This window comes from Rana temporaria, chromosome 5, assembly GCF_905171775.1.
Source record: "Rana temporaria chromosome 5, aRanTem1.1, whole genome shotgun sequence".
Classification (NCBI taxonomy): Eukaryota; Metazoa; Chordata; class Amphibia; order Anura; family Ranidae; genus Rana; species Rana temporaria.
In genome coordinates this window covers 427,390,450-427,411,449 of record NC_053493.1, presented here as the reverse complement: position 1 = coordinate 427,411,449, position 21,000 = coordinate 427,390,450, and positions in this window count along the sequence as shown.

The window sequence follows — 21,000 nt, the reverse complement described above, 5'->3', positions numbered from 1 at the left end:
CATTTAGGGCAGATCGCACTCCTGGCAGGGTATATCCAGGGAGTAGTATGCCCGGTGTATAAGCTGGGTGAATCTATCTCTCGCAGGGATCATGAGGGGAAGGCATTGCTGGATACCCTCTTCCCAATCGTCATCGGTGAGCGTAGGTATATCCGCCGGCCACTTTGAGGTAGACCTTAGAGGTGTTTAGTCCAATGAATTCGGAGTAGAGAGCCGATAGGGGTTTGAGGTCTCCTGCCAGACCCAGCATGCATTCAATACCATTGACCTCCAGTAGGATAGAGTGGGGGGGGAATTGGGTCCGGTAGGCATGGCGGAGCTGTAAGTTCCTGAAGAACCTATGGATAGGCACGCCGTGCTCTCTTTTTAGAGCATCAAATGCGCGTAAGCCATCGAAGAGACAATGGCCCAGATTCACAGGGAGGTGGGCACACATTACGCCGCCGTAACGCAAACGCCACACCGACACAGCGCAGAGAGGCAAGCATGGAATTCAGGAAGCCAGTGCTCCCAACGTTGCACCAGCGTGGCGTGGGTTTCAAAAGCGCAGGCCGGTGCAGACCTTTGCATGTCTGCTGCTGGGTTGCACCTCCTTTATGGGGCTTAACTTGTGAATCGCCATATTTCCCTCATTTGCATGTTTGAATGGCTAATCAATGGGAGCGGCACCATGCGCCCAGCCACCCAGCCTAAATGTGCGCCCACGCTACGCCGGCGTAAGCAAGATACGTCGGCGAGGTGTAGCCTGGTTTTAGGCGCATCTCTGTTCTTGGGTCTTGCGCACAGATACGACGGCGCACGTTTGCACTTACGCCGACGTAACTTGTTATACGTCGGCGTAAGTGCTTTGTGAATCTGGGCCAATATCTGCCAGCGTTTTGATGCCATATCGGGGGCCCACATCACCATGGACCGGAAATGTAGGCAGCATCGGGTTCCCCCATAGTGGAGTATGTGGGGACCAGCTTTTGGATTTCTCCACCTGGGCCCGTACCGTCTCCCAGACCCAAAGTGTAACACGCATCGAGGGGGTAATGTTTGGGTTGGATCTGGGGCCTCTATATATTAAGCCAAGCAATGCCGCCTCTAACGGGCTGCGGGGTTGACCCGACTCCTCGGACAGCCACCATCTAACTGTAACCAGGACCGCTGCCCAGTAATATTTAACAAAACAGGGCAATGCCAGGCCTGATATTCTGGAGATGCACCATTCCACACAAAGGAGGTAAGTAGGCTATCTAGTTTGCGGAAAAACGTGTGTGGGATGAGATCCGGGGTTTGTCTGAAAAGATAAAAAAAATTGGGTGGCACAGACATTTTAATCAGATTAACCCATACCGACTGGGGTGAGGGGCAGTGTTCTCCAGGCGGTACATCTCTGAGCTAGGAGGGAAAGCACCGGATTAAGTGTGGCATGTCTGTATGTATAACAACACCCAGGTATCCGTTGCAATGGAGTGTCTATTGGCCAGAACTTCGTCCCAGGAGTATTGTGCAAAGAGGACTAGATGAAGGGGTGGTACATGCCGTCTTCGGACGTCAGACAACCAACCCCGTCCGTCCACCTATCTCTGTCTATCTCCTATCCCATATAGGAGGCGCAAGTCATGCAAAGGTAGGGAACAGAGCCGTCGTATTTTACGTTGTTTACGTTGTACCTGAATATGGCTGGGCGTAGGTTACGTTCACGTTCGAGGCAGTGATCCGGCGTATCTTAGGTAGTTGTTCCGACGTGATTCTGAGCATGCGCACTGGGAATGCGACCACGGGGACGTCGCATGCGCCGTCATTTTTAAGTACTTCTATGACGCTCGGCCCATCATTTGCATGGGGTCACGCCTCATTAGCATGGCTTACGCCACTTTCCACCTACGCCGGCTTACGCCGAGGAAACCCAGCGTAGATTTGAGAGCGAGTGAGAGCGAGGTGCTTTGTGAATACTGTGCTTGCCTCTCTGCACTGCGTCGGCGTAGCGTATATTCGATAAGCTACGCCGGCATAAATATGCGCCGATGTATGTGAATCCGGGCCTCTGTCTGGAACCACCCCCCAAATATGAGTCTGACACCCAATCCCATGTCTGACAACCCAACATTGCATGACACCCAAACATGAGTCTGACACCCAAATCTGTCTAGGTACAACTATCTCTGTTATTGAGCCCCAAAATATGAATCTGACTCCTGTCCGATTACCTGTGCCTAATAACCCAACACTGCCTGACCACACAATCCCAACTCTATGTCTGGAACCAACACCATCTCTGGCAAACTGACCACACTATGCATGACACCCAAATATGAGTCTGACACCCAACCCCGTCCTGTACGATCTCTGTGCCTGGCATCGAGCCCCAAATATGAATCTGACCCCAGTCCGATACCGGTGCCTGAGAACCTAACACTGCCTGACAACACAACCCCAACTCTGTGTCTGGAACCAACCCCCATCTCTGACAATCCGACCTCAACCCTGCATGACCCCCCAAAATTAGGTGTAACACCAGACACCATCCCGTACAACTATCTCTGTGCCTGGCATCAAGCCCCAAATATGAATCGGACCCCTGTCTTATACCGGTGCCTGATTACCCAACACTGCCTGACAACACAACCCCATCTCTGTGTCTGGAACCAACCCCCAACTATAAGTTTAACACCCAACCCCATGTCTGACCCCAACCTTGCATGACCCCCAAAAATGAATCTGACCCCTGTCCAATACATGTGCCTGACAACACAATCCCATCTCTGGTCTGGAACCAACCCCCAACTATAAGTTTAAGGCCCTCGTACACACGACAGAGAAACTCGACGTGCCAAGCCCGTCGAGTTCCTCGTCGAGTTCCTTGTTGAACTGTCGAGAAGCTCGGCAGGCTTGCTTTGCGTACACACGTAACATACCAAAATCTGGTCGTTCTCCCGGCGCGATGACGCTCACGACGTATGACGCGACTATAAAGGGGAGGTTTGATTTTGTTGGCGCCACCCTTGGGGCTCCTTTTGCTGATTCCGTGTTTACGCGTGTTAGTAAAAGTTTGGTGAGTGACGATTTTCAGTCTTTGTGCTTTCAGATTGATCTCTGCCGTTCAGTTTGTACTTGTGGGGGTTGTATCTAGGCAATCGAGACGTGCGGTCCAGGTCGTATTGTTTTACATTGCGGTCCTTGTCCCCGCGTTTTTCATTGTCAGGGTCGTTCTTCATAGGTCTTGCTGTTCTTCACTGCGGTCTGTTTAGTGCAATTCTGATTTGTCGTTCGTAACTAGCCTTGTAGCCATGTTGCAGGCACCTAGTCGTCGCCGACTTCGTGCTAAGCATCTTCTGAGTATAGGTCTGTTTGTTTATGACCTAGACGATGAGGAGTTCATGAACAGGAGGAGGACACGTTCATGGACCAAGAATTGGTTGCTCCGTAGGAACCAATTCTCTCACATGCCTTTGCTGCGGGAGCTTCAGGAAAATAATCCTGTTGATTACAGGAATTTCCTGAGGATGTGGTGTCCCCCTATATTACCAGGCAGGACACCGTTATGCGGGAAGCCATCAGTGCTGAGCAGAGGCTAGTTGCCACCCTCCGTTATCTGGCAACTGGGAGAAGCCTTCAGGACTTAAAGTTCTCGACGGGCATCTCCCCCCAGGCTCTGGGCCTCATCATTCCTGACACCTGCTCTGCCATCATCCAGGTTCTGCAGGAGGAATATATGAGGGTAAGTTTTCTCCTTTAATCTCACATTTTATGTCTATAATGTATGCTAATGTCTTGTAGTTATCTCCTCCTTCCCTAATTACCATGTCTGGAATATGCTGTGAATGTCCCCTTTGCCCCCATGCATGATGTAAACTTTGATGCCCCTTTTTTGGCCTACATGCATATTTCCCATCACTTACCTCCCCAGCATGCTATCCTGGGCCCCAACCTACCTAGTCTAGTCACTTCCCAATGTATTGTGTTATATCCATTGTAATGTCCCCCCCCTCCCCTCCAAAATGTGTTGTAAAGTCTATGTTCACCAATAATCCAAATTATATTTTTTTAGTACTCCCAAACTCATCTAGCCCTCCCCTCCAAAATGTGTTGTAAAGTCTATGTTCACCAATATTAAATATAATTTTTTTTATATTTTAGGACTCCAAAACTCATCTAGCCCTCCCCTCCCAAATGTGTTGTAAAGTCTATGTTCACCAATAATCATAATTTTTATTTTTTTAGTACTCCCAAACTCATCTAGCCCTCCCCTCCAAAATGTGTTGTAAAGTCTATGTTCACCAATAATCATATTTTTTTATTTTTTGTACTCCCAAACTCATCTAGCCCTCCCCTCCAAAATGTGTTGTAAAGTCTATGTTCACCAATATTAAATATAATTTTTTTATATTTTAGGACTCCAAAACTCATCTAGCCCTCCCCTCCCAAATGTGTTGTAAAGTCTATGTTCACCAATAATCATAATTTTTATTTTTTTAGTACTCCCAAACTCATCTAGCCCTCCCCTCCAAAATGTGTTGTAAAGTCTATGTTCACCAATATTAAATATAATTTTTTTTATATTTTAGGACTCCAAAACTCATCTAGCCCTCCCCTCCCAAATGTGTTGTAAAGTCTATGTTCACCAATAATCAAAAATATTTTTTTTTTTTAGTACTCCCAAACTCATCTAGCCCTCCCCCAAACTTGGGCACTGGCCCATCAGAGGGGGTGTTTAATGTGTTAATTGTGTAAATATATTTAGATATAATATGCTAGTTCCCAGAAATGTTATAATGCTTATAATGTCTTTGTATAATCTGCTTGCAAGGTTATGTGGCTAATTTTTTCTTTTTTTCTTCCCCAGCTTCCGTCCACACCACAGGAGTGGCAGTCTGTGGCTTTGGACTTCCAGACCCGATGGAACTTCCCCAACTGCGGGGGAGCCATCGACGGGAAGCACGTCCGCATCGTGCCTCCACCCCGTTCAGGATCCCAGTTCTTTAATTATAAGGGGTTCAACAGTATTGTGCTGATGGCGGTGGTGTCAGCACAGTATGAATTCCTTTTTGTGGATGTCGGGATGAATGGACGGGTATCGGATGGGGGAGCCTTCAGGCAGACGGAGTTCGCGCTTCGCCTTCAGGATGATGATCTGTCATTGCCACCGGATGACCAGAATGTAGAAGGCCTGCCATTTGTTTTCCTGGCTGATGAAGCGTTTGCCCTGGGACCCCATCTTATGAGGCCATTCCCTCAGCGCACCCTCACCCCAGAGAGGAGTGTGTCTTTAATTTCCGGCTGGGCCGAGCACGTAGAGTGGTTGAGAACGCTTTCGGCATCATGGCCAGCCGGTTCCGCCTTTTCCTCACCTCTCTCCACATGGCGGAATATAAGTGGAATACAATTATTTTTGCAATTTTTTGCGGAGACAATCTCCAAATTATATGGCCCTGGTTGGGCCTGAGGCACAACTTTTGGCTCCATCAGAACTTTGGCGGGCCTTGAAGCTGGCACACAGGACTGCCCCCCCAGAGTGCCCGTGAAGTCCGGGACAAATACATGGACATTTCATGGGTAGGGGGGCAATACCATCTCAAGCAAATTTGCCATAATTTTAGCTTTCACCAAAATAAATCATAATCTTTTTTCTAAACTTGTTATGTCTTGCTTGTGTTGTTTGGAGTTCTTTACTAAGTGTAACTAAGTGTATTTTCATTATCAACTAGCAAACATTTCCCAGGTGACCCCCAAACCAAACACATAGAAAATTTAACGTATTTTAGGAAAAACACCACACACTTTTTTGATGTTCAAAAGCTCTTTATTTTCCTAATTTTTTTTTTGGTTTTTTTTCCAAAATACCCTACAAAATTTTTTTTTAGATTTTTCTCATACAATATACAATCATTTTTGTATTTTTTCTGGTCTTTTTTCTCATACAATATACAATCATTTTTGTATTTTTTTTGGTCATTTTTCTCATACAATATACAATCATTTTTGTATTTTTTTTGGTCATTTTTCTCATACAATATACAATCATTTTTTGTATTTTTTTTGGTCATTTTTCTCATACATATACAATCATTTTTGTATTTTTTTTGGTCATTTTTCTCATACAATATACAATCATTTTTGTATTTTTTTTGGTCATTTTTCCTCATACAATATACAATCATTTTTGTATTTTTTTTTGTCTTTTTTCTCATACAATATACAATCATTTTTGTATTTTTTTTGGTCATTTTTCTCATACAATATACAATCATTTTTGTAATTTTTTTGGTCTTTTTTATCTTAATAAACATTAAAATCTGGTTATTTTATTTTTTTTGTATTTTTTTTTTATTAAAGAAACTGTCAAATCTGGTTATATTATTATTTTTTTTTTTTTTTATTAAATAAAGTCTAAAATCTGGTTATATTATTATTTTTTTTTTTTTTTTTATTAAATAAAGTCTAAAATCTGGTTATATTATTTTTTTTATTTTTTTTTATTAAATAAACTGTCAAATCTGGTTATATTATTTTTTTTTTTTTTTTTTTATTAAATAAACTGTCAAATCTGGTTATATTATTATTTATTTATTTTTTTTATTAAATAAACTGTCAAATCTGGTTATATTATTTTTTTGGTTTTTTTTTTATTAAAGAAACTGTCAAATCTGGTTATATTATTTTTTTTTTTTTTTTTTTAATTAAATAAAGTCTAAAATCTGGTTATATTATATATTTTTTTTTTTTTTATTAAATAAGTCTAAAATCTGGTTATATTATTTTTTTATTTTTTTTTTATTAAATAAACTGTTAAATCTGTTTATATTATTTTTTTTTTTTTTTTTTTTTTTTAATAAACTGTCAAATCTGGTTATATTATTATTATTTTTTTATTTTTATTAAATAAACTGTCAAATCTGGTTATATTATTTTTTTTTTTTTTTTTTTTTTTTAATAAATTGTCAAATCTGGTTATATTATTTTTTTTTTTTTTTTTTAATTAATAAACAGCAAAATCTGGTATTTAAAAAATTTTTGGTATTTTTTTCTGATTCAGACTCTCCCCAAAACATCTAGTAAATTTTTTAATTTAGTTTCCACCCTCCTTGTTCTTTCGTTTATTTTTCTGTTGGCCAGATGTATCTCCTCCACCTCTTCTCTGCAGGCCCATATTTCGGAGATCAGCATCTGTTTAGTATGCCTGTCCAAGCCACCACCTGATCCTGAAATGTGGGACAAAACAATTTTTTTAAAATTAGGCAGGCCTACATCTACATTACCTGAAGCTGGGTTAGTTATAATGTTACTTTACCTGATGTGGTGGCAGGCTGCGCATCATCACCATCCCTCGGGGGTGTGGCTTGCTGACTTCTTGCTCCCTTCTTGCTTCATGACCCCTACGAGAATGAAGAAAATGGAAACAGGATTTTATATAGCTTATAGGCCTGAAAGAGGAATATGATTCACTTTATACAATTTCTGGGACTATTGATGTTTAGAAAAACCCTCAGGGCAAAACACAGGATTGAAGGCATTCACAAAGATCCTGACAAATCTTGTAGCTTTGGTTCTCTTTTAAACATGTAAGCCAACAAAGTATACACTGGATCACCTCACCTCTGGTGAAGCCCAAAATGGGTTATTTAAGGGACACAATTATGCAAATGAGTCCACAGTGTCACCGACTGCTGAGCAGACTCTCCTTTTACTGTATATTTAATTACTAAAAAAAGTTTTGTGGTTTTAATAGCACATCTACATAATTTTCACAATTGATCTCACCACAATTTTAGAAAAATGTCATAATTTGTAGGATTTTAACCACTTGCTTACTGGGCACATAAACCCCCTTCGTTCCCAGGCGAAATCTCAGCGTCCGGGACTGCGTCGCTTTAACTGACAATTGCGCGGTCGTGCGACGTGGCTCCCAAACAAAATTGGCGTCCTTTTTTCCCCACAAATAGAGCTTTCTTTTGGTGGTATTTGATCACCTCTGCGGTTTTTTATTTTTTGCGCTATAAACAAAAAAAGAGCAACAATTAAAAAAAATATATTTTTTTTTTACTTGTTGCTATAATAAATATCTATCCCAATTTTTTTTAAAAAACTATTTTTTTTCTCAGTAAAGGCCGATACGTTTTTTCGACGTATTTTTGTAAAAAAAAAAAAAAATCGCAATAAGCGACTGGTTTGCGCAAAAAGTTATAGCGCCTACAAAATGGGGAACAGAATTATGATTTTTTTTATTATTTTTTTTTTTTACTAGTAATGGCGGCGATCTGCGATTTTTATTGGGACTGGGATATTGCGGCGGACGTATCGGACACTTTTGACACAAATTTGCGCCATTCACATTTATACGGCGATCAGTGCTATAAAAATGCACGAATTACTGTATAAATGTGACTGGCAGTGAAGGGGTTAACACTAGGGGGTGAGGAAGGGGTTAACTGTGTAGCCTGGGTGTGTTATAACTGTGTGGGGGGAGGGGGGTGACTGGGGGAGGGGACCGATGCTGTGTCTCTATGTACAAGAGACACAGATCGGTCTCCTCTCCTCTGACAGCACGTGGAGCTCTGTGTTTACACCTCATCATTACACACAGAGCTCCACGTATCTGCTGTCACCGACGATCGCGTGTACCCGGCGGACATCGCGGCCGCCAGGTACACGCATCGGGTCTTCGGCGATGCGTCGGGACAGTTTTTACCCGCCGCGCGCCACCCAGTGGCGCGCGCGGGTAATGCACATAAAGGCCGTTTTTAAACGGCCACTTGGCACTTGAGAGCCGCGCTGCGGACGTATTTCGTCTATAGCGCGGATCTCAAGTGGTTAAACACAATATTTTGTCGTTCCAAATGGACGTCCAGTTTGACGATAAATTCTTGTGCATAAAAAAATAATACAGTACAACCTGAAATAAAAAACACATGGCGCGGAACAAATCTTACAAAATATATAACAAACTTACTTCTTCTAATCACTCTCCTGATCCTCTTCATTTGTTCCGGCTCACGTTTTTTAAGGTCACACCACCTTTTCCGGATCTGTTCCTTGGACCTTTTCACCCCAAATTTCTGATGGAGACTCCTCCTCACCTTCTCCATTATTGCGGCCTTGACCTTGTTCGGGTACTTATATGGCCCATGCCTCCCATCGTAGTCCTCTGCTTTGAGGATGAGGACCATCTCCACCATTTCCTCAAAGGTCATGTTGGAGGCCTTACAACGGATTCGCCGTGCTGCCATATTCTCCAACATGTGCTTCCAACAAAAAAAGATGGAAAAGGGGCGGGGAAAATACGACACCATGAACGTCAGGGGCGGGGAGACGTGCGTAAAGTCCCACATGCGCGTGTATAAAGGGCTACCACGTGAGTAAAAGGGGCGTTCACAGTTTGTGGAAGACGGCGGAGATAACGATCGGGTCAAAGACCGGTATGTAACTACATTTTACATGTTTTTCTTGATTGAATGATTTTGTGGCCTACATCTTAGGTTCATAAATTAAAACATAGCCAGTTTGAAATTTGAAGGTAATGGACGCTATAGTGCCGTCGTACGTAAACAACGCTTTGATTATGCATTTTGATCCAACTACTGTTGTGTGGGCAATCTCGGTTCTCATCAGGATGTCTTCTAAAAACAAGTCGGTTTAAACATGATGCAAATGGTCGCTTTTATGTCTTGACCAAACTATATCGGAGTGCTTTTCTCTAACTAACGTTTCATACACAAATGAGGATGAGATCTGGCTTATTAGTTCGACACAACTGGTCATCTGTTTCCTAGGAACTGACCCAACATGATCTGCTGCCAATTCCTCCTTGTCGTTTTTGCGACGGAAGATAAGGGGCGGGGGGGAAACATCAATTTTATTTAAGCATGGGCGGATGTCGTGTGCGGAGTGTATATAAGGCTCGAACACATGTAGCGTCCATACGACCGGGTTGCGTAAGAAAGACGTTTGAACGACAAGCGTGTAGGTATGCTTCGAACTTGGGACAGCAGTGGCATATTCAGGAAAGACAGACATTTAAAGGAGCAATAAGCCAAAATTGTTTGGGGCAGAAATAACTAACTTTACATTATATCAGTCTTGATTTCATGTCCTCATTGTCCCTTTTTGCTTTTAAGCAGCTGTAATCATTTGCATAAATCCTCACTTCCTGGTTCTCTGGCTCCCTCTCAAATTTATCAGGGGAGCTTGTCACTGTGGTCTAAGCTGTGTGTGTAAAAATCCACCAAAACAATGCTAATAATTTTAGAAATTAAAATATGCCCTGCTTTTATTTTTTTTTGGGTTCTGTGTGTCTCTTTACTTCACAGAAACAATAACTAAATTTAAAACCAAAAGTGAAACTAGAGGCACATTATATGTATGCACTTGTATGTCTCTAGACACTGTAAACAGTCATTTCCTCCAAAAATATAGTTATCCATTAGTGACCCTTTAAGGGCTAGCTTGTGAGAAAGAGTAATTGACTTTATAGATTGTGTATTGACATTATTTTTTTATCCTTGGTTTTGGACAGGAAAAGATGAATCTCTTTAACCGACCCGAATTCTTGGAGATCTTCATTGATCGGTGGCAAGAACTTCCTGTTCTGTGGGCCACCAAAGACCCCATATCTAGAAATAGAGAGTTGCGCAAAACTGCACTGGAGAGCCTGCTCCCACTTGTGTGGAGACAGGTGGGGTTTGATGTGACAACTGACCAGTTGGAGGTCAAAATTGGGACCTTGAGAGGCACCTACAGGAAGGCACGCAACAAGGTCTTGGCTTCGATGAGGTCTGGAGCTGGAGCAGGGCGGGTATTTAAACCCAAGTTGTGGTACTACAGCAAACTGAGCTTCCTGGATGAACACCTGGAGGTTAGGGAGTCACTTTCTAGCCTTCGCCCCAGAAGCCACAGAAGCTCCAGCCTTCCCTCCAGCCAACCTGCTGCTCCCTCTGCAGATGAACCCTCTCAGCAGCCTTCCATCCTGGATGAAGATCCGGATTTGCCCAGCTGGAGCCAGGTATATAGTACTTTCAATGTGCAAATGTGTGGTGTTTAAATGTTGTTAAAGAGATGTAAATTAAGATGTTAAAGGTAAAAAAAAATTAGATCTAAAAGTGTTATACCGAAAATTTGTCAGTATTGGCCATGAATTTTTGTGGTGTGATTGACCATAAAACATGGGTCAGAATGATTGGCTTAGCTAAGTCGTGACTAAAAAAAATGCAACAGTCAGGAGCTTAAATAAATAAAAAAATTTTTTTTTGAAATAGTAAAACTGTACTTTTTTTCCATACACAGGACGAGACCAGGCAGCAGGAGGATCAGGAAAATGCCAGGCAGGAGGAGGACAGGGTGAGTGGCTTGGAGGAGGCTGCAGGCCCAAGTATCTGTAACGTGGTGGCAGGCCCAAGTGGAGCGGATGAGGTGGCAGGCCCAAGTGGGTTGCACGAGGTTGCTGGGCCAAGCACAAGATGTCAGGTGTCTCCTCTTCGCCTGCGTCCGAGAAGGCAGGTGAGGGATACAAGGGTGCGTGACGCCTCACTAGCCCTCATTCGGGACGCCCATGCAACCCTTCAACAGCCTCCCACTGCTCAGGAGGGATTTGTAACAGTGGTTTTGGCCAAAATGTCAGAAATGACATTATACCAACGCCTCCTCTTTGAGGGACTCCTCATCACCCTCGCAAATCAGGGGGTGAGGGGTCTTCTCACGGAGGACACTGTGATTTGCCGCCATCCCCATCCTCACGCACCACATAACTCCCAAGCTCCCCCACCTTCTTCTTCTTCTCATGCTCCTTCTCAAGCTCCCCCACCTTCTTCTTCTTCTTCTCATGCTCCTTCTCAAGCTCCCCCACCTTCTTCTTCTTCTTCTCATGCTCCTTCTCAAGCTCCCCCACCTTCTTCTTCTTCTTCTTCTCATGCTCCTTCTCAAGCTCCCCCACCTTCTTCTTCTTCTCATGCTCCATCTGAACATTCTTCTTCCTCTTCTTCTCCTGCTCCTTCTGAACATTCTTCTTCCTCTTCTTCTCCTGCTCCTTCTCAACATTCTTCTTCCTCTTCCTCTCCTGCTCCTTCTGAACATTCTTCTTCCTCTTCTTCTTCTACTACTCCTCCTCCTTCTACTCCTCCTCCTTCTACTGCTCCTCCTCCTTCTACTCCTCCTCCTTCTACTGCTCCTCCTCCTTCTACTCCTCCTCCTTCTACTCCTCCTCCTTCTACTGCTCCTCCTCCTTCTACTGCTCCTCCTCCTTCTACTCCTCCTCCTTCTACTGCTCCTCCTTCTACTGCTCCTCCTCCTTCTAGTGCTCCTTCTACTGCTCCTCCTCCTTCTACTCCTCCTCCTTCTACTCCTCCTCCTTCTACTACTCCTCCTCCTTCTACTACTCCTCCTCCTTCTACTGCTCCTCCTCCTCCACCTCCTCCTCCACCACCGTCGGCTACTCATCCTCCACCACCTTCGTCTACTCCTCCTCCTGGCATGAGTACTACCCCTGTGGCACCACCTCCAGCCAGGCAGAAGAGGAAGGCTGCTGAGAAGGCTGCAGAGAAGGTGAAAGAGCAGGCTGCAGGGAAGCCACCAAGGAAGGCCTTGAAGAAATCCAGAAAGTGACTCCCTTACTTCCATGTGGTGTACCAGAGTTCAGGCTGCTATAGTACCACAACCTGGTGACATCTGCCTGCCCTGCTCCAGTTTCTGACCTCGGGGAGTCCAAGACCTTGATGCGTGGACTTCCTGAATGAACCTCTCAAGTCCCCATTTTGGGCCTCCAACTGCTCACCAGTCACATCAGGCCACACCTGGCTGTGCACAAATGGCAGCAAGCTCTCCAGTGCTGACTTTTGCATAGTTAATTTATTTTTATAACCAAAATAAATGGTACATTTTTTTTTTTACAGTTCATACTTGTCCTTGTATTTTTTTACATTTCAATTTTGCAAGTGAGAAGGCAGGTTATTTTTTTTTAAAAATTGGATATAAGGTGTAATTTGAAAGGGACACATGAGATAAGACAAAGCAATAAGGTTTCTATGGGGGGGAACTTGACATTACAAAAAATAAAAGGATTTGCATTTTTTTGAAATTTAAAATTAAGGTGAATATTAAAAGCAGGATTTAAAACACACGACCAAAATAAGGTGACAATAAAAAAATAACAAATATTGAGACCAGTAAGAAAAAGGTTCCACTAATTTTAAGGAACTCTGTGTGAATATCTTAAAAAAAAAAAATTATATTGCTGTTTTGTGCCCTTACAAAAAATTGTGTAAAGCGCTGCAAATAAACGATTAAATAATGTTGGAAGCGACACGAATGTGCTATCTCCATTCCAAACGCTAGTTTTACCTATGTTGGTCTCCAGTGTCTAAGTTTTTGACAGGTTTCTTAGCATACACACGACCGAGTTTCTCGTTTAAAAAACAGCCCGATGAAGAACTCGTCGAGCCAAAATCCACTGCCATCGAGAAAATAGAGAACCTGCTCTCTATTTGCTCGACGAGTTCCTCGGCGGCTCCATCGGGCCGAAAATGTACACACGACAGAGTTTCTCGACAGAATCCGGCTCTTCACCGAGATTCTCGACGAATTCTGCCGAGAAACTCTGTCGTGTGTACGAGGCCTCACACCCAACCCCATGTCTGACCTCAACCTTGCATGACCCCCGAATATCAGTCTGACCCCTGTCCAATACATGTGCCTGACAACACAATCCCAACTCTATGGGACTAACCCCAAAATATGAGTCTGACACCCAACCCCCGTCCTGTACGATCTCTGTGCCTGGCATTGAGCCCCAAATATGAATCGGACCCCTGTCCAATACCGGTGCCTGAGAACCTAACACTGCCTGACAACACAACCCCAACTCTGTGTCTGGAACCAACCCCCATCTCTGACAATCCGACCGCAACCCTGCATGACCCCCAAAATTAGGTGTAACACCAGACACCATCCCGTACAACTATCTCTGTGCCTGGCATCAAGCCCCAAATATGAATCGGACCCCTATCTTATACCTGTGCCTGATTACCCAACACTGCCTGACAACACAACCCCATCTCTGTGTCTGGAACCAACCCCCAACTATAAGTCTGACACCCAACCCCATGTCTGACCCCAACCTTGCATGACCCCCAAATATGAATCTGACCCCTGTCCAGTACATGTGCCTGACAACATAACCCCAACTCTGTGTCTGGAACCAACCCCCAACTATAAGTTTAACACCCAACCCCATGTCTGACCCCAACCTTGCATGACCCCCGAATATCAGTCGGACCCCTGTCCAATACATGTGCCTGACAACACAATCCCAACTCCATGTCTGGGACAAACCCCTAAATATGAGTCTGACACCCAACCCCATGTCTGACAACCTGACCCGCAAACATGAGTCTGACGCCCAACCCCAACCCGTACCACTATCTCTGTGCCTGGCATTGAGCCCCAAATATGTATCTAAGGCAATATCCCCAACGCACGTGTTCCTGAAAATGGACAGGTGCTGTAGCGACCACTGGCTGGAGATCGGAAAGGACTTCAAGGCAAGAGATATGTCACCAACACACCATGGACTTCCATGAAAGGGTCAAACATCTTCTGCTGTGATCTGATCAGTCAATGAAGTGCTGGACCCTTTTATGGGGTTCCTTGGTTTGCTGGTGACGTATCTCTTGCCAAATATGAATCTGGCCCTAGTCCAATACCTGATAACCCAAAACTGACCAGAACCCCAACCCCCATCAAACCTATCTCTGACAACCCAAACCCAACCTTGCATGACACCCATCTCTGTGACTGGAATAGACCCCCAAATATGAGTCCGACATCAAACCTATCTCTGACAACCCAAACCCAACCCTGCATGACACCCATCTCTGTGACTGGAATAGACCCCCAAATATGAGTCCAACGCCCGTCCATGGCCCTGAGCTGAACACCCAACCCCGTATCTGACACCTGAGCTCGTCCCTGTGTGATACCCAACTGCCTTATATGAGCCCGATACCCTACTCTGAGTCTGGAACTGACCCCTATGAGTGTGACCTCTAACCCTGTATCTGGAATAGACCCCCAAATAATGAGTCTGATTATCCAACACTGTGCCTAATATGACCCCAGCCCTGCATGACACCCAACGTTGTGTCTGAAACCTTTTCTTAGAGTACATTGTGGGACACATCAGCCATTACAATAGGGATATGTTGCCACCTCCAGATGATTGGACACTGACAGGAAAACAAAAGACGGTTCCCTCCCAGGCATAACTCCTCCCCATTAGGCAAGGGGTCATTTTTTTTCAGACATCAGGGAGCCGTTAGCCTGCTGATTTGTAAATCGGGGAATATCCTGGAATCAGCCGAGAGGGAACTGTGCCAGGAAACCCTACTGAGCTGGTTACCCCGCTTCAGATCTGCCAGTGCCCCACCAGGAAGTGTGTCTTTGTGTGGCCTCTGTAGTCCTTGCTGCGACTTGTAGTACCTTCAAGCGCAATATTCCCCTCGTACAAGAAACCGGCATTAGTGCCGGGCGCTGTAATGACCACAGACTGGAAACTGGATGATCAGCACCCGAGGATTCCAGGAAAGGGTCCAAAGCTTTATTATCGCGGTCACATGGTGAACATACAGCAACGTTTTGGAGCCACGCAGGGCCCCTTTCAGTGATGATTGTGACTAGCCTGATAAAGGGGCCCTGCGTGGCTCCGAAACGTTGCTGCGTGTTTACCATGTGACCACGATAATAAAGCTTTGGACCCTTTCATGGAATCCTCGTGTGCTGGTGACATTTCTTCACTTTGTGGTTCCTTCAGACACTAACAATAACGGAAGCCTCGCCCAACGGGGAGGAGTTATGTCTTGGAGGGAACTTCCTGTCCTGTTTTATTATTGACAGCGCCGATCACCTGAAGGTGGCAACATAACCCGATTGTAATGACTGAGGAAGACGCTCTCGTGTCCCGTGATACATGTTAAAGAAATTGCTCTGACCCCCCATCTCTGATAATCCAACCCCAATCCTGTGTCTGGTACCCAATTCTCCATATCACCTGACTCTGTGTCCGGAAACCGACCCCCCAAACAAGTATCCGACACCCATCCTCAACCCATTACAACTCCGACACCCAATTCTCCATATCACCTGACTCTGTGTCCGGAAACCGACCCCCCCAAACAAGTATCCAACACCAGTCCTCAACCCATTACAACCCCGACACCCAATTCTCCATATCACCTGACTCTGTGTCCGGAACTGACCCCCCCAAACAAGTATCCAACACCAGTCCTCAACCCATTCTAACCCTGACACCCAATTCTCCATATCACCTGACTCTGTGTCCGGAACTGACCCCCCCAAACAAATATCCAACACCAGTCCTCGACCCATTACAACCCCGACACCCAATTCTCCATATCACCTGACTCTGTGTCTGGAACCGACCCCCCCAAACAAGTATCCGACACCAGTCCTCGACCCATTACAACCCCGACACCCAATTCTCCATATCACCTGACTCTGTGTCCGGAACCGACCCCCCCAAACAAGTATCCGACACCAGTCCTCGACCCATTACAACCCCGACACCCAATTCTCCATATCACCTGACTCTGTGTCCAGGACTGACCCCCCCAAACAAGTATCTGACACCAGTCCTCGACCTATTACAACCCTGACACCCAATTCTCCATATCACCTGACTCTGTGTCCAGGACTGACCCCCCCAAACAAGTATCTGACACCAGTCCTCGACCCATTACAACCCTGACACCCAATTCTCCATATCACCTGACTCTGTGTCCAGAACCGACCCCCCCAAACAAGTATCTGACACCAGTCCTCAACCCATTACAACCCCGACACCCAATTCTCCATATCACCTGACTCTGTGTCCAGGAACCGACCCCCCCAAACAAGTATCTGACACCAGTCCTCGACCCATTACAACCCCGACACCCAATTCTCCATATCACCTGACTCTGTGTCCGGAACTGACCCCCCCAAACAAGCATCTGACACCAGTCCTCAACCCATTACAACCCTGACACCCAATTCTCCATATCACCTGACTCCGTGTCTGGAACCGACCCCCCCAAACAAGTATCTGACACCAGTCCTCGACCCATTACAACTCTGACACCCAATTCTCCATATCACCTGACTCTGTGTCCAGGACTGACCCCCCCAACAAGTGTCCGACACCAGTCCTCGACCCATTACAACCCTGACACCCAATTCTCCATATCACCTGACTCTGTGTCCGGAACTGACCCCCCCAAACAAGTATCTGACACCAGTCCTCAACCCATTACAACCCTGACACCCAATTCTCCATATCACCTGACTCCGTGTCTGGAACCGACCCCCCCAAACAAGTATCTGACACCAGTCCTCGACCCATTACAACCCTGACACCCAACTCTCCATATCACCTGACTCTGTGTCCGGAACTGACCCCCCCCAACAAGTGTCCGACACCAGTCCTCGACCCATTACAACCCTGACACCCAATTCTCCATATCACCTGACTCTGTGTCCAGAACTGACCCCCCCAACAAGTGTCCGACACCAGTCCTCGACCCATTACAACTCTGACACCCAATTCTCCATATCACCTGACTCTGTGTCCGGAACTGACCCCCCCAAACAAGTATCCGACACCAGTCCTCGACCCATTACATCCCTGACACCCAATTCTCCATATCACCTGACTCTGTGTCCAGAATGGACCCCCCAAACAAGTATCCGACACCCGCCCTTAACCCATTACAACCCTGACACCCAATTCTCCATATCACCTGACTCTGTGTCCGGAACCGACCCCCCAAACAAGCATATAGTATAGTAGGCGAGGTTGAAAAAAGACACAAGTTGAACCTCTGTGTGTGATTATATGTCAGAATCACAGTGTATATCCCTGTATGTTGTGGTCGTTCAGATGATTATCCAATAGTTTCTTAAAAAGGACCGATGCTCCCTGCTGAGACCACCGCCTGTGGAAGGGAATTCCACATCCTTGCCGCTCTTACAGTAAAGAACCCCTCTAAGTAGTTTAAGGTTAAACCTCTTTTCTTCTAATTTTAATGAGTGGCCCTGTGTCTTATTAAACTCCCTTCTACAAAAAAAGTTTTCTCCCTCTTGTGGGGTCACCAGTCCGGTATTTGTGAAATCATCTCCCCTCCCCCGTCTCTTCTCCAGAGAGAATACGTTCAGAGCTCCTCCCCCTTTCCTCATCACTAATATCCTCCATTCCTCCTCCAGACCCTTTATTAGCTTTGTTGTCCCTCTTTGTACTCTCTCCATTTCCAGTACATCCTTCCTGAGGACTGGTGCCCAGAACTGGACGGCATACTCCAGGTGCGGCCGGACCAGAGACTTGTAGAGGGAAGAATTATCCTTTTATCTCTGGAGTTGATCCCCTTTTTAATGCCGATATTCTGTTTGCTTTGTTAGCAGCAGCTTGGCATACCTGAGCCTCTCATCTACTAGGACCCCCAGAGGTTCTTCCCCCATACCTGAGCTCCTCCCTCCCCCATACCTGAGCTCCTCCCTCCCCCATTGCTGAGCCTCTCATCTACTAGGACCCCCAGAGGTCCTTTCCCCATACCTGAGCTCCTCTCTCCCCCATACCTGAGCTCCTCTCTCCCCATACCTGAGCTCCTCCCTCCCCCATTGCTGAGCCTATCATCTACTAGACCCCCAGAGGTCCTTCCCCCATACCTGAGCTCCTCCCTCCCCCATACCTGAGCTCCTCCCTCCCCCATACCTGAGCTCCTCTCTCCCCCATACCTGAGCTCCTCCCTCCCCCATTGCTGAGCCTATCATCTACTAGACCCCCAGAGGTCCTTTCCCCATACCTGAGCTCCTCTCTCCCCCATACCTGAGCTCCTCCCTCCCCCATACCTGAGCTCCTCCCTCCCCCATTGCTGAGCCTATCATCTACTAGACCCCCAGAGGTCCTTCCCCCATACCTGAGCTCCTCCCTCCCCCATACCTGAGCTCCTCCCTCCCCCCATACATGAGCTTCTCCCTCCCCCATTGCTGAGCCTATCATCTACTAGGACCTCCAGGTCCTTCTCCATCCTAGATCCCCCCAGAGGTTCTCCCCCCCAGTGTATAGATTGCATTCATATTTATACCACCCAAATGCATTATTTTACATTTTTCTACATTGAACCTCATTTGCCATGTAGTCCCCTCCCCCCCCCCATTAATTTGTTCAGATCTTCTTGAAAGGTTTCCACATCCTGCAGAGAAGTTATTGTCCTGCTTAGCTTAGTATCGTCCTCAAATACAGAGATTGCACTGCTCACCCCTCCTCCAGGTCATTTATGAACACATTAAATAGGATTGGTCCCAAAGAACCCTGGGGGACCCCACTACCCCCCCCCCGACCATTCCGAGTACTCCCCATTTATCACCACCCTCTGAACTCGCCCTTGTAGCCAGTTTTCAATCCATGTACTCCCCCCCTATGGTCCATGTACTCCCACCATTGGTCCATGTACTCCCCCCCTATGGTCCATGTACTCCCCCTATGGTCCATGTACTCCCCCTATGGTCCATGTACTCACCCCTATGGTCCGTGTACTCCCCCCTATGGTCCATGTACTCCCCCCTATGGTCCGTGTACTCCCCCCTATGGTCCATGTACCCCCCCTATGGTCCGTGTACTCCCCCCTATGGTCCATGTACTCCCCCCTATGGTCCGTGTACTCCCCCCTATGGTCCGTGTACTCCCCCCTATGGTCCATGTACTCCCACCATTGGTCCATGTACTCCCCCTATGGTCCATGTACTCACCCTATGGTCCATGTACTCCCACCATTGGTCCATGTACTCCCCCTATGGTCCATGTACTCCCCCCTATGGTCCGTGTACCCCCCCTATGGTCCATGTACTCCCCCTATGGTCCGTGTACTTCCCCCCTATGGTCCATGTACTCCCCCCTATGGTCCATGTACTCCCACCATTGGTCCATGTACTCCCCTTATGGTCCGTGTACTCCCCCTATGGTCCATGTACTCCCCCTATGGTCCATGTACTCCCCCTATGGTCCATGTACTCCCACCATTGGTCCATGTACTCCCCCTATGGTCCGTGTACTCCCCCCTATGGTCCATGTACTCCCCCCTATGGTCCGTGTACTCCCCCCTATGGTCCGTGTACTCCCCCCTATGGTCCATGTACTCTCCCTATGGTCCATGTACTCCCACCATTGGTCCATGTACTCCCCCTATGGTCCATGTACTCACCCTATGGTCCATGTACTCCCCCTATGGTCCGTGTACTCCCCCCTATGGTCCGTGTACCCCCCCTATGGTCCATGTACTCCCCCTATGGTCCGTGTACTTCCCCCCTATGGTCCATGTACTCACCCTATGGTCCATGTACTCACCCCTATGGTCTGTGTACTTCCCCCCTATGGTCCATGTACTCCCCCTATGGTCCGTGTACTCCCCCCTATGGTCCGTGTACCCCCCCTATGGTCCATGTACTCCCCCTATGGTCCGTGTACTTCCCCCCTATGGTCCATGTACTCACCCTATGGTCCATGTACTCCCCCTATGGTCCGTGTACCCCCCCTATGGTCCGTGTACCCCCCCCTATGGTCCATGTACTCCCCCTATGGTCCGTGTACTTCCCCCCTATGGTCCATGTACTCACCCTATGGTCCGTGTACCCCCCCCCCTATGGTCCGTGTACCCCCCCTATGGTCCATGTACTCCCCCTATGGTCCATGTACTCCCCCTATGGTCCGTGTACCCCCCTATGGTCCGTGTACCCCCCCCTATGGTCCATGTACTCCCTCTATGGTCCGTGTACTTCCCCCCTATGGTCCATGTACTCACCCTATGGTCCATGTACTCCCCCCTATGGTCCGTGTACTCCCCCCTATGGTCCATGTACTCCCACTATGGTCCGTGTACTCCCCCCCCCATGGTCCGTGTACTCCCCCCCTATAGTCCATGTACTCCCCCCCTATAGTCCATGTACTCCCTCCTATGGTCCCTGTACTCCCCCCTATGGTCC